This window comes from Panthera leo, chromosome B4 (assembly GCF_018350215.1).
Source record: "Panthera leo isolate Ple1 chromosome B4, P.leo_Ple1_pat1.1, whole genome shotgun sequence".
NCBI classification, from domain to species: Eukaryota; Metazoa; Chordata; class Mammalia; order Carnivora; family Felidae; genus Panthera; species Panthera leo.
In genome coordinates, this window is record NC_056685.1 from 136,901,112 (window position 1) to 136,913,328 (window position 12,217).

General features: G+C 48.2%; 1 long non-coding RNA gene across 1 annotated transcript; it reads right to left on the minus strand.

Annotated features, from left to right (window-relative positions):
- Positions 1-8,114: 8,114 nt before the first annotated feature.
- On the minus strand, positions 8,115-12,137 carry LOC122225251. The gene is made up of 3 exons (XR_006205174.1): positions 11,983-12,137; positions 10,364-10,566; positions 8,115-8,154 (listed from the first exon to the last, which is right to left on the minus strand). It is a non-coding gene; the product is annotated as an uncharacterized LOC122225251 (long non-coding RNA).
- Positions 12,138-12,217: the final 80 nt, after the last annotated feature.

A 12,217-nucleotide genomic window follows, 5' to 3' on the forward strand; every position in this document is an offset into this window, starting at 1 on the left:
TCTTTCATCTCTATGTATTTCCCAGTTTCTCTGGTGATTTTGACTCTTCGTTATGAATGTGCTGCTTCAATAGTCCATATTTTTGAATTCCCCAAATTTCCTCCCTCTCTCATCTCATTCTACTGTGGTTTGAGAACAGACTTTGTATGATTTCAATTCTTTCAACCTTAGGAGACTTGTTTTATGACATAACATATGGTCTATCCTGGAGAATGTTCCATGTGCCCCTGAGAAGAATGTGTCCTCTGGTGTTGTTGGGCGAAGTGCTCTGAAGATGCTTGTTAGGTCTCGCGGGTTTAGAGAGTTGTTTAAGTCATCTGTTTCTTTGGGGATCTTCTGCCAAGGTGGTCTATCCACTATGGACAGTAGGACGTTGAAATCTGCAACTATTATTGTTGAGTTGTCTATTTCTCCCTTCAATTCTGTCTCTTTTTGTTTCGTGTACTTTGGTTGCTTTTATGAAAGGTTAGTTGATTTTTGGAGGTCCTTATCATCCCAGGAGTGCTTCCATCTTTGATATCTTGTTTGGAGCCCAGAAAACATGTGAGCTTTTCCACTGGAGATCAATATTCTTCTATAAATAGCTTCTAGGGTGTGACATCAGGGTTCACAGTTCAGTGTACAATGATAATATTCATTTTCTCCAGAGATAGCTAACAGATCTCACCATCTGGCACCATATGAAGGTCATGACCAAAGTTGTAGCTGAAAACTGGCATACTGACCCCTAATGCCCTCTTCAGTTTTCTCTCGTGAAAGTGATGTGCCCCATATCGCCAATATCCTCATACTTTACATTGTATTTCACCCAAACCATGTATTTCACCTGAAAGTCATAATTGCCAAACTACACAGCTGTCAGGATCTTATCTCCAGCTAGAATCTATGTTGGAATCTGTGTAGACTGCATCCCAGGTCAAGTCACTATTCCTAGATTCCCCAACTTCTCAGTACATAGCTTTATGTGTCATAGACTATTTTAGTTTCTTAACTGCTTGTTTCGCCATCACTCCTCTCTCACAATGTGGGTTTCTACTATAAGCAAACTCAAAGTGAAATGCTGAATCAGAATTTCATTCATTAGTCTCCATAATGAGGAGTTTTAGCCAGTCCCGTCTCCACCTTCAGTCTTTGTCTTCCTAACATGCTCTGAGATGTTCTTTCCATATGAATTTTATCCAAAGGTAAGTATCATAGATTTGTTTTTGCACTTGGCAGTTGAACAAATGTGAGTTTTGCTGGCAAAAGAGTCTCAAAACAATTACGGAAATAATTCAGCTAAATCATAGATTGGGAGCTTTATTGCTATTATAGATATCTGAAATCCAACATGTTCTTCTGGAAAAGATTCCAATTACGGTGCTTAGAGTATCCTTGCCTAATACAGCTCGGTGCAAATAGTCTCACATGTAATAAGGTAGATACATATAATCCTAGGTGATCTCATTCCACTTGTGTTCAGGGTTTTCAATATTCTACATGCACTTCTCCTTCAAAATATTCTCTTTATTCAAATAGAATTATTTGTCTATAGCTCATGTCTAGACTGAGACTAGTGTTTACTAACAACACTTTGAGCCTTTTTTTTTTTTTTCCAAATCAATTTAAGCCCTTATCGACCACGTTATGGACTGAATTGTGCCCCCAGAGCCAGATTCATTGTGTTGAAGCCCGAATCCCAGAAGTCACTGTGTCTGGAGACAGGGTGTAGAAGGAATTAAGGCCAGATAAGATCATAAAGGTGGGGCCCTGATCTAATATCAGCGTCCTGTAAAAAGACAACAGAGAAACGCTTCTTTTCCTCTTTCTCTTGCTGTCTCCCTCAGTGCAGAGGAAAGGCCGTGTGAGGACTTAGTGAGAAGCCAGCCATCGACTGGCCAGGAATGGACCCTGCTAGGGTTTGATCTGGGACCTTCCACCTCCAAAACTGTGATAAAATAAATGTCGGTTGCTTACGCCACCCCGCTCATTTTGTTACAGCAACCTGAGCAGACTCATACACCATGTCTGGCTCTAGAGAGAGGCAGGTAAATGAGACAAAGCCCTCTGCTTCAGGAGCACGGAATCTAGGAAGAAGGGACGTCTCGTGAAAATACGTGATCAGTGCTTCCAACTCAGCCTGCGAGTTCTGAAAGGCTCCACAGAGCACAGATTTGAGCAAGGTTTTCAAAGAGGCCCGACTAGGCGAGGAAACAGCAACCCGGGAAGAGAGAATCCCCGGCAAGGACTGACACCTCAAAAGGCGGGATGTATCTGGTGAACACTGAGAGGCTACAGGGTCTAGAGGGTACAGAAGGCATGACAAGGAGGCTTGGGAGGGGAGGGGCTGGAAAAAGGGACTGGGGACAAGATGTGAAGGTCCCTGAGTGCCAAAGAGCCTACGTTTCCCACGTAAGAAAATATCACTCAACATGTTCATTTACTAGAGCTGTTAGACTAGATATCTCTTTTTTTTTTAACTTTATTTATTTTGAGAGAGAGAGAGCACGAGTGGGATAGGGACAGAAGGAGAGGGGAGAGAGAATCCCAAGCAGGCTCCGCACTGTCAGCGCGGCGCCCTATGTGGGGCTCAAACTCATGAACTGCAAAACCCTGACCTGAGCCAGTATCAAGAGTCAGACGCTCAACCGCCTGAGCCACCCAGGCGCCCCCTACAGACTAGGTATCTTCACAACAGAAATTAATTTTCTCCTTCCAGAGGCGAGAAATCTGAAATTAGGTACCTGTCAGCAAGGTTGGTTTCCTCTGAGGCCTCCCTCCTCGGCTTGCAGACGGCTGCCTTCTCCCTGGGCCCTCACGCACCTGTCCCTCTGTACGTGCAGCTGTGTCCAAACCCCCCCTTCTTGTACAGATGGCATTCACCTCGGATTAGGGCCCACCTTAATGAACTCATTTTAATTTAATTACCTCTTTGGAGACGCTAACTCCAAATGTGGCCCGTTCTGAGTCATGGGGCTACTCCTGCAACACCGGAGGGGTGTGGGAAGGGAGAGGGCACAGCTCAGCCCATGGCAAAAAGCTACCAGAGGGATGATACACGTGAGACGCCGCCTGCTAGGGAAGGGACTCCTTTTATGCCATTTGGTCACTTCTCCCCCCGGTGGACTCCTAGCTTTTGAAAGAGTTCATCTGCCAAAGTACACTTATTAACTTATAAATTCTTCATTTCCAAAAATCAAAGACAGTAGGCCGGTCAGATGTGATCAGCAGGTAAATCTAGAATCACCATACTGAGTTGATAAAATCTCCAACAAGAGGAGAACCTGACATTCACATCGACCTGTGAGGACTTGTTGTGGGGAGCGTGTGAGTGTATGTGTGTGTGTGTTGTGGCTGGAGACAAGACTTTCTGGAGTGTCACGTGTGCTGAAGTGTATGCTCCCCCCCCCCCCCCCACACAGTGTCTGCATCATAGCACTTAGCATATCGTATCGCAATTTTGTGGTTGTGAGTGCATCCCCCCTCTACATTCTGAACCCCTGTCAACAGGGACCCCATCTCACTCATTTTGCAACCCCAGCAATGTCCCTGGTTGTCTTAAGCTGACTAGACCCATCACCACATCTTTAAGGCCTCTGGAGAACAAGGGACCATGAAGTTGAAACCCACCACTCTAGGATCTTCAACGTACACGGGAAGGCTCTACGGTCACATGTTCACACTGCCACCATACACACTCTTATTTTAAATGCCATCACGCCGCAGATAAAGATGCTATGGAGCAGGGTATCGATACAGCTGTGGGATCCTGAGCGGGGACTCCTCAAAAGCTGGGCACTCAGCAGAGCCAGCGAGGAAAGACCATCTCTGCTTCCTTGTCTGTTCCCGGCCGACCCCCACTCCCCCTGACAACAAAGGTATCACCTGGGCCTGGCCAAGTCTCATATTTAACACCACCTTGATAAATGCCATTGAATGAACGAATGAAGGCACACATGAATAAATGAGTCACAGAACTGTAAGTAAAAAAAAAAAAAAAAAAAAGGCAGAGCACTCAGGAAAGGTGGTGAGGTGGGCTTTGACAGATGAAGACGAATTTGGAATAAGCAGAGAAGAGGGAAAGACATTCAGGTGGGGAAATCACAAGAGAAAATTCGGGGATGGAAAGATGTTTTAGGGTTTTCAGTAGGTAAAATTTTTAAATCAAAGTTTGACATACAGAGAAAAGTTTATAAATCATAAGGGTACAGCTAAATGAATGATCAGAAAGGAGATATATCCACATAGCCCCCTTTGAGATCAAGAGATAAGACATTATTCTCTGTATCTCCCTTTGTACGGTTGAATATTGATCCACAGGATGTATTAGGAAATATCAACATAAACAAACACCTAAGAGGGGGGATATGTTCTGTTTCCTCGGTGCATCACAGCAGCTTGAACAACGGCCACGCAAAGACAGCAAGTCTTTTTTTTTTTTTTTTTTTTAATGTTTTATTTATTTTTAAGACAGAGAGACAGAGCATGAGTGGGGAGGGGCAGAGAGGGAGACACAGAATCCAAGGCAGGCTCCAGGCTCCCAGCTGTCAGCACAGAGCCTGACGCGGGGCTCGAACTCACAAACTGTGAGATCATGACCTGAGCCGAAGTCGGACGCTTAACCGACTGAGCCACACCCAGGCGCCCCAAGACAGTGAGTCTTAATCCCCGGGATTTGTAGATGTGACTTTATTTGGAAACGAGGACCATGGGTACACCTTTTGGGGGCCACTACTCCAGCGCTGAAAGAGAGGGATTAGCATCAGTCTGTCGCCAAAGTCGCCTGTGGACACGTTAATAACGGAAGCTGACACCTGCCAGGCCGAGGGCCAGGTCGCGGACACCTGCAGGTACCCTTCTGCCCCACCACAAGCCGCTAGCATCCCTGTCACCTCTTTCCATCAAAACAGCACAAGTCATTATTAGTTCCATTTTACGGATCAATAAACTGAGCTACCAAAGATGGGAGTAAAGCTGCAGGTCCAACATGGTGACGACAGAATTGGAATCTGGACTCTGACGTGATGGTGGAAAGACACCTCTCACCCCTACCCCCCCCCCCCCCCCGCCTCCTTCGCCTCCTCCGAGACCATCACAGAGGCCATCACTTTGGGGCCATACGCACTGTGACAGATGACAAACACAAGAGGAGACTTCCACACATCTCTGAAAAAAACCGTACATCCTCTTGAGTTTTCTTTTCTAGTCTCGGCCTCCCTGATTCCTGCGGCCTCCACTTAGACCGCGTGGCCCGTCCCCTCACCCCCACAGTCACATCCTCCAAGTCTGCCACACGGCGTCTGCACGCTTCTTTAAAGAATGCTTCCCGGAACCGACAACCGTAAAAACCAACTTTCATGGAGTACTTATGTGCCAGGCTCCCCTCTAAGCACTTCAATTACAGAACTGCAATTTAATGTCAACAACTCCCTTAGATAAGATTACTATTATTATTCCCCATATTGGAAATGAGGAAACAGACATGGCAGTGAAGTTATGTTGCTCAAGGCCACCAAGTGAGGAAATGAAAGCTGGTACTGAAACGTAGGCAGCCTGTCTCCAGAGCCCCGTATTCTTAACCTCTACCCTCTATGCCGCCTCGCCTCGTGCCTCCTCAAGAGTCAGAAGAGACCACCTCCCTTGTTTCAAGTACTATACTCCACGTGATGCGACCTCAGGTCACATGGCAGTTACATCACGTGCAGGCATTCATTTGTTCACTGCTAAACGCGTGTGCATCTATCCCTCTCCTCCTCCTCACCAGAAGAGTCCCCGAAAGCCACAGACTCTGAGAGAAAGTATGTGGCAGGGGTGGCAGGTGGACAGGCAGAAAGAAGGACGAAGGATCCAAGCACGTCAACACGGAGGCGCAACGACAGACCAGACGCAGGGAGACCGTGGGCTGGTTGAGGACAAGTCTCACAGACGCCGCGTCTGCGTTCCGTCATTCCGGAGAGTCCTCAGAGGCAGGCCAGGCACCACCCTTGGCTGCATCCAGAAAAGCCCCTGCGCTCAGCCAACCTCGACACTGGTGATCACTCGGAGGCACCGGCAGCCAGAAGGGAGAAAAGCGTCTTATTCCAAACTCGTAAGACATGGCGGGGAATGGAAGCAAGCCGATCTCCTCAAAGACGTGGCGGACGCGCTCTCGTGCGGCCTCTCTCTGGCTTTGTCTCGAAGACTCGGGCACCTTAGTCGCTTCACCGTTCCGTCGCCACCTCTGCCCCCTCTCCACGTGCGCCAAACCCACTCACCTTGGAGGCCACTCAGCCCCAGTGCCGCGAACGCGTCCTTCATCGCTGCCCTCTGCGGGCATCTCTCCCGCCTCAGAGCCCAGAGCACTTTTCGCCTCTGCCATCATTGGGCCACGATATCTGCCGACGGTTTTCTTTCATTCTTTGAATTCTTGTTGGCAAAATTTTGTTCCCAGAAACATGATACGATAGGCTACGCTATACAATTCACGGTGTTTTGAGCATTTTTTTTAACATGCTAAATACCGCTACTGCTTTTCCAGAGACCGTAAAGCCTCACGAGAAAATAAGTAACAGCTGTACAAGACGTAGCAGTTTGTCTTAATCCTTTTGCACTGATGTCTGAAATGTGAAAAACACAAAAGCTATGACATGTTGGGAGCACCCAACGGAGTGGAATCCCTCGGACGAAGCAAGTCAGGCACTGCTCAAAGTCTTGAGAATCCAGCTAAATCCCAGTTTAATCATTGATATTTTTTTGTTATGAAACCAAACGTGTCGTCATTGAAAGATCTAGTCTAGAATCTATAAAGGGGGATAGGGAGTCTCCGGCCCTTGGGCAACGTTCCAAAAGCCTACTGGAAATCATAAATCTAAGAATAAAACTACTCGAGTTAAAACATCACAGTTCTTTGCTTTCAGCTCGAATCGTAAGAACCCGGTGAATTACATTAGTTATGGTGTGGAAGCCAAAACCTCTGAATGGTACATTTTTGATTAGTAAAAGGAAACTATTGTTTTGTAACTAAAATCTTTTAAAACAAGAATCCCGTTAGAAAAAATAATTTAGGGGTGTCTGGATGGGTCAGTCAGTTAAGCGTCCATGACGCAAAAGTCATGATCTCACGATGAGCTCAATCCCTACACTGGGCTCTCTGCTGTCAGAGCAGAACCTGCTTCGGATCCTTTGTCTCCCTCTGCCCCTCCCCCACTTGCACCCATACACCCTCTCTCTTTCAAGAGTAAAATAAGCATTTAAAAAAAAAAAAAGAAAAAAACAATTTAAAACCTTCCCATTCAATCCTTACAACTTAATGAAGGTATTATTACTTCCTTCAATTTACAGATGAGGAAACTGAGTGAGCTCTTGTCCAAGAGTTCAATAGCTTGTCCAAGGCCATCCAGCTGGCAAGCAGCCTGCTCGGGAATCAAGGGGCAATTAATGCCAGAGCTCACGTTCTTCGTCTCCGGATTTTATTCATCTCCCTTTCCTCTCTCACTTTGGATAGCCTCTGCCTTCCCAACAACTAAAGGAGAAGGACTTCCAGTAGCTTCAAGTTCAGGCAACAAGCAGCATGGGAGGAAACAAGGCTCTTGGGGAGTGTCTGTTGGAGACACATCACCCTGTGGATTTCTGGACCTCAGACGAGTCCAGGGAAATGCGTATCTTCTAAGAACTATGGAGTTCGGGGGCACAATCATTTAAGAATTCCATGCTCTATGGTCTGGGGATAACGACCCCAAATTCTTCACTCTGCTGCCTTTAGCACCTACCTCCTCCTGACCGTGGATATCATTTTATCAATACTCAGTCACCCTCCTAGGGAACTGAAGAATGGGATGAGGAAAGCAGCACGTGATATTCTTTTCGGCACTGCCTGCTCTCTACCAGTTTGTTCTAACCTTTTTTTCCCTTTTTCTTTAGATAAAAGATACTCCAGGACGGGGCACAAATTCTCTTCGACAAATGGCCCAAAATAAAAGACAAAAGTGCAAGTACATTTCTAGATTTTAAGAGGTCATCTCTAGATTTAAAGAGCACCTGGGCGGCTTGGTCGGTTGAGCATCGGGCTCTTGATTTCAGCTCAGGTCATGATCTTGGGGTCGTGAGATCAAGCCCCATGGAAGGCTCTGTGATGAGTGTGGAGCCTGCTTGGGATTCTCTCTCTCTCTCTGCTCCTCTCTCCCACTTGGATGCTCTCTAAAATTAAAAAAATAATAAAGAGGTCACTGCAGGGGCACCTGGGTGCCTCAGTCACTTAAGTATCTGATTCTTGATCTCAGCTCAGGTCTGGATCTCAGGGTTGTGAGCTTAAGCCCCCACATTGGGCTCTGCACGGGGCATGAAGCCTCCTTAAAAATAAATGAATAGGCCATTGCAGATACAAAGGAGGTGGCGGCTTCTATTAGTCGGGAACTTCTGCAGCCCTACTCCACACCAGCAGCCCCACCGCGGGGCTGACGGTACAACATCTCACATGTGAACTCCGGAACATCAGGAGCAGAGTGGCCCTGTAGGCTTCCTGTTGAACCGCGCTTTCTGTTACGTCCTAATAGAGAATGATTCCAATCTCAAAGTTCAAGTCTACCTGAACCAGAGGCCAGGACACAGCGGCCATTCAACAGATCTTACCTTGCAACTTCCTTCACCGGGTTAAACTAGACTTCTATTGTCCACGACGTTAACGACTTGATCACAGTGTGAAGCCGACCCAGTGGCGGTTCCGGTCCGCCAGTGGAACTCGAGCAGCACAAAGGCAGGACTCCGTGAACTCGTTTTGAATTAGGTGAAACAGGTAAACCAACAGGTGTGGGTATTTATTAACTGAACATAAGAAAATGACCCAGCCTGGGCAACCATAAAAATCCTCGGTGGCTAAGCAAAGTGAAAGGGGTTTCAGAAATACCGTCTAACGCCTTTGGAGAACTATTTCGTAAGTTTCCCAAAGACCTTCACTAAATGGACGCAGCCAAATTCAATGGAGGTAGAGGTCCGTGTGCAAACTGCCTCTATTCTCCTGCGCTATAGCCAGCGTGACGCTGTCATTTCAGTAAGCGGGGGATTTTAACACATAGCGTGCAAGTCAGCCAAAGCGCCATTAAATGCATAAATCTTTTTATTTGCATTAGAAAGGCATCCATCACCTCACGCTATAATTCGCAATGAAGAAGTAAATGTGCTATTTTGCTTCGCCTCACAAGAAAACTTTTGTGTTATTTCCAGAATAAAAGTTGTGACTTTAACTGGCTACATTTCAATGGTAAATACAGTTGATCCCTGAACACGGGAGTAAGGGTCACTGACAGCCTCCCCTGTCCAAAATCCAAGTATAACTTTTGACTCCCCCAAAACTGAACCACTGTTGACGGGAAGTCTTACTCAAATCATAGTCAATTAACCGTTGACAGACCTTGTATACCCATCGTACAGTGTATTCTTAGCATCAAATAAGCCAGACAGAAGAGTGTTAAGAAAGTCATCAGAAAAATACAGTACTACTATACCGTATTTATTGAAAAAAATCCACACCTAAGTGGACCCGTACGGTTCAAGTCTGTGTTGTTCAAGGGTCACCTGTACCTACGCAAAAGGCTACGCCTACTTACCTAAGCTGTCTGTCTCTTGTGTGGTAACAACCCAGATATTACACAGCAAGTAACCTAGCATTTCTATTTTCACGTTAACAATTACCGTTCAATTTACAGGAAGGCACTAGAGGGGGACCTGGGGGGCTCACTCAGTTAAGCATCCAACTCCTGGTTTCGGCTCAGGTCATGATCTCGTGGCTTTGTGGGTTCGAGCCTGGAGTCGGGGTCAGCTCCGGCAGCAAGGAGCCTGCTTGGGATTCTCACTCTCTGCCCCTCCCCCACTCGCACAGTCTCTCTCTCTCTCTTTTTTTTTTTTTTAAATAGGCACTAGAGGGGCGCCTGGGTGGCTCAGTCGGTTAAGCGTCCGGCTTCGGCTCAGGTCATGATCTCACGGTCTGTGGGTTTGAGCCCCGTGTCGGGCTCTGTGCTGACAGCTCGGAGCCCGGAGCCTGCTTCGGATTCTGTGTCTCCCTCTCTCTCTGCCCCTCCCCTGCTCCTGCTCTGTCTCAAAAATAAATAAAAACATTGAATAAATAAATAAATAGGCACTAGAGACATTTTGGGATGAATGAGCTTCACACAGAACCAAATACGAAGACTCACAAGCTGCTGATCAGATCAGGAAAGTCTGGGATAATATTTCTCTCAATGAGGAAACAGATGGGTTCGTCCTTTTAGTAACTAGTTGGGTGCCTGCAACCCAACTACAGATGAAATGAGGTGAGACTGGGGGTTGGCAGGTGGAACAGGGAGGAAGGTGGCTGGAAAGGTCTAAGCGATGACAGTCTAGGACAGTCCCTGTAAAGAATAGGAAGGCTGACCTGGGACAGACGGCAGACATGAGCGGCCACCTGGCTTGGCACCAAACATCTGTGGAGTCCCCAACGTAGGCAGGTGTTCAATGGTTGTTGAAAGGGCTTGTGGAACGGGACGTCAGGCTGAAGTGAGACCTGGGTTCTGGCACTAACCAAACGGATGGCTCTGATAAGTCATGTATCACCCAGAAGGAGCTGTGCTGCAAAAACTGATAAAAACAAAACCACTAATGAGCATGGCATTAAAGCCCACGCGATGACACGTGATTAGTCAACGTTCCTGGACCAGTTACACATACAATTAACAAGGACAGTGAGACAAAGTCAGGCAACAACTAATCCAGTTTCCTGGCTGGACATTTTTTTCATTATCTATCCTCAGGGGAAAAACCAAACATCTGGCAACATCTACCTTTTTGGATTCCTAGGGGAAGTCGCCATAAGGGCAGGGAATACATCAGGCTTTCTTTTAAATGGCCAACGCGGGGACCACTGTTTTTTGTTTTAATTTTTAAAAAATGTTTATTGGGGCGCCTGGGTGGCTTGGTCGGTTAAGCATCCGACTTCGGCTCAGGTCATGATCTGACGGTCCGTGAGTTCGAGCCCCGCGTCGGGCTCTGTGCTGACAGCTCAGAGCCTGGAGCCTGCTTCGGATTCTGTGTCTCCCTCTCTCTCTCTCTGTCTCAAAAATAAATAAACGTTTAAAAAAAAAATTAAAAAAAAAAAAATGTTTATTGAGTGAGACAGAATGCGAGTGGGGGAGGGGCAGAGAGAGTGGGGGAACAGAATCTGAAGCAGGCTCCAGGCTCTGAGCTGTCAGCACAGAGCCCGACGGCGGGGCTGGAGATCATGACCCGAGCTGAAGTCAAAAGCTGAGCCACCTAGGCGCCCGAGGGACCACCTTTCTTTAACCCTTGTGTGTGCAATCGAGCTGGATAAGGAGTCCCTAACACAGTGGTCCCAGCTCCCACGCACGGGACATCGTATGCGAACTTGTCCTCTACGAGCACGGATGCACAAACCTTTAGGTTTTCAAAAGCTCAACAGCCATAAACCCCTCCCCCACCGAAAACGTTAAGAACCATCGCTCCAGGAATGTTCCTTTTCTGAAGCAAGCCTCCTAAATAGTTAATTCTCGCGAGTGACTCCCGGGGTGTCCGCGGCTGGCAAGTCTCGTGACCCCCCAAGAGGCAGGGACAGACGCGCTGCTCCGTGCGGCGTAACCTAATCCTCCACTGCACTAAGCCCTGCACCGAAGCACTTGGCAGGGCTACGCGGTGGTATTCCGACCAGAGCGCAGGGACGGATGCATCAGTTGCGCAGTTTAACATCGCGTCTGCGCACCGCCTCTTCGTTGGTCCTCACCAGTGGCCCGATTTTAAGCAAGTTATTTCGCCTCCGGGGCACCCGCTGCGGGAAGCAAATACAAGCCGGGTGTCCAAGTAGATCCGTTTTGTTTTTTTTTTTTTTTCTCATCCACGACCGAGGCCGGTGCTCCGCGCTCCGCAGTCCCAGGCCTCCCTGCCCTGAGCGGCCAGGGACGTCGCCGCCATCAGAGCAGGGCCGCCTGGGCCAGCCCTCTGGGGACAGGAGGAGGCGGCGCCGGGCATCCCAAATCCACTCACGTTTCCCGACCGCCGCCCGTCTCCTCGCAGTCCCGCGGCGCCTCGCACGGAACACCCCGCGCCCCGGTCACGCTCACTGCCTGACCGTGCGGTCCCGAGCGCCTGGCAGAGCCACTTCCCCCGACAGCACAGACCCGCGCGACACCCGCGCCTCAGCCGCGTCCCCCCCGCCGCCACGTGACCACCGCGAGCCAACTCCCGCCGCCGGCGCCGGCTCCCCGGCAGCGGCCCGCGC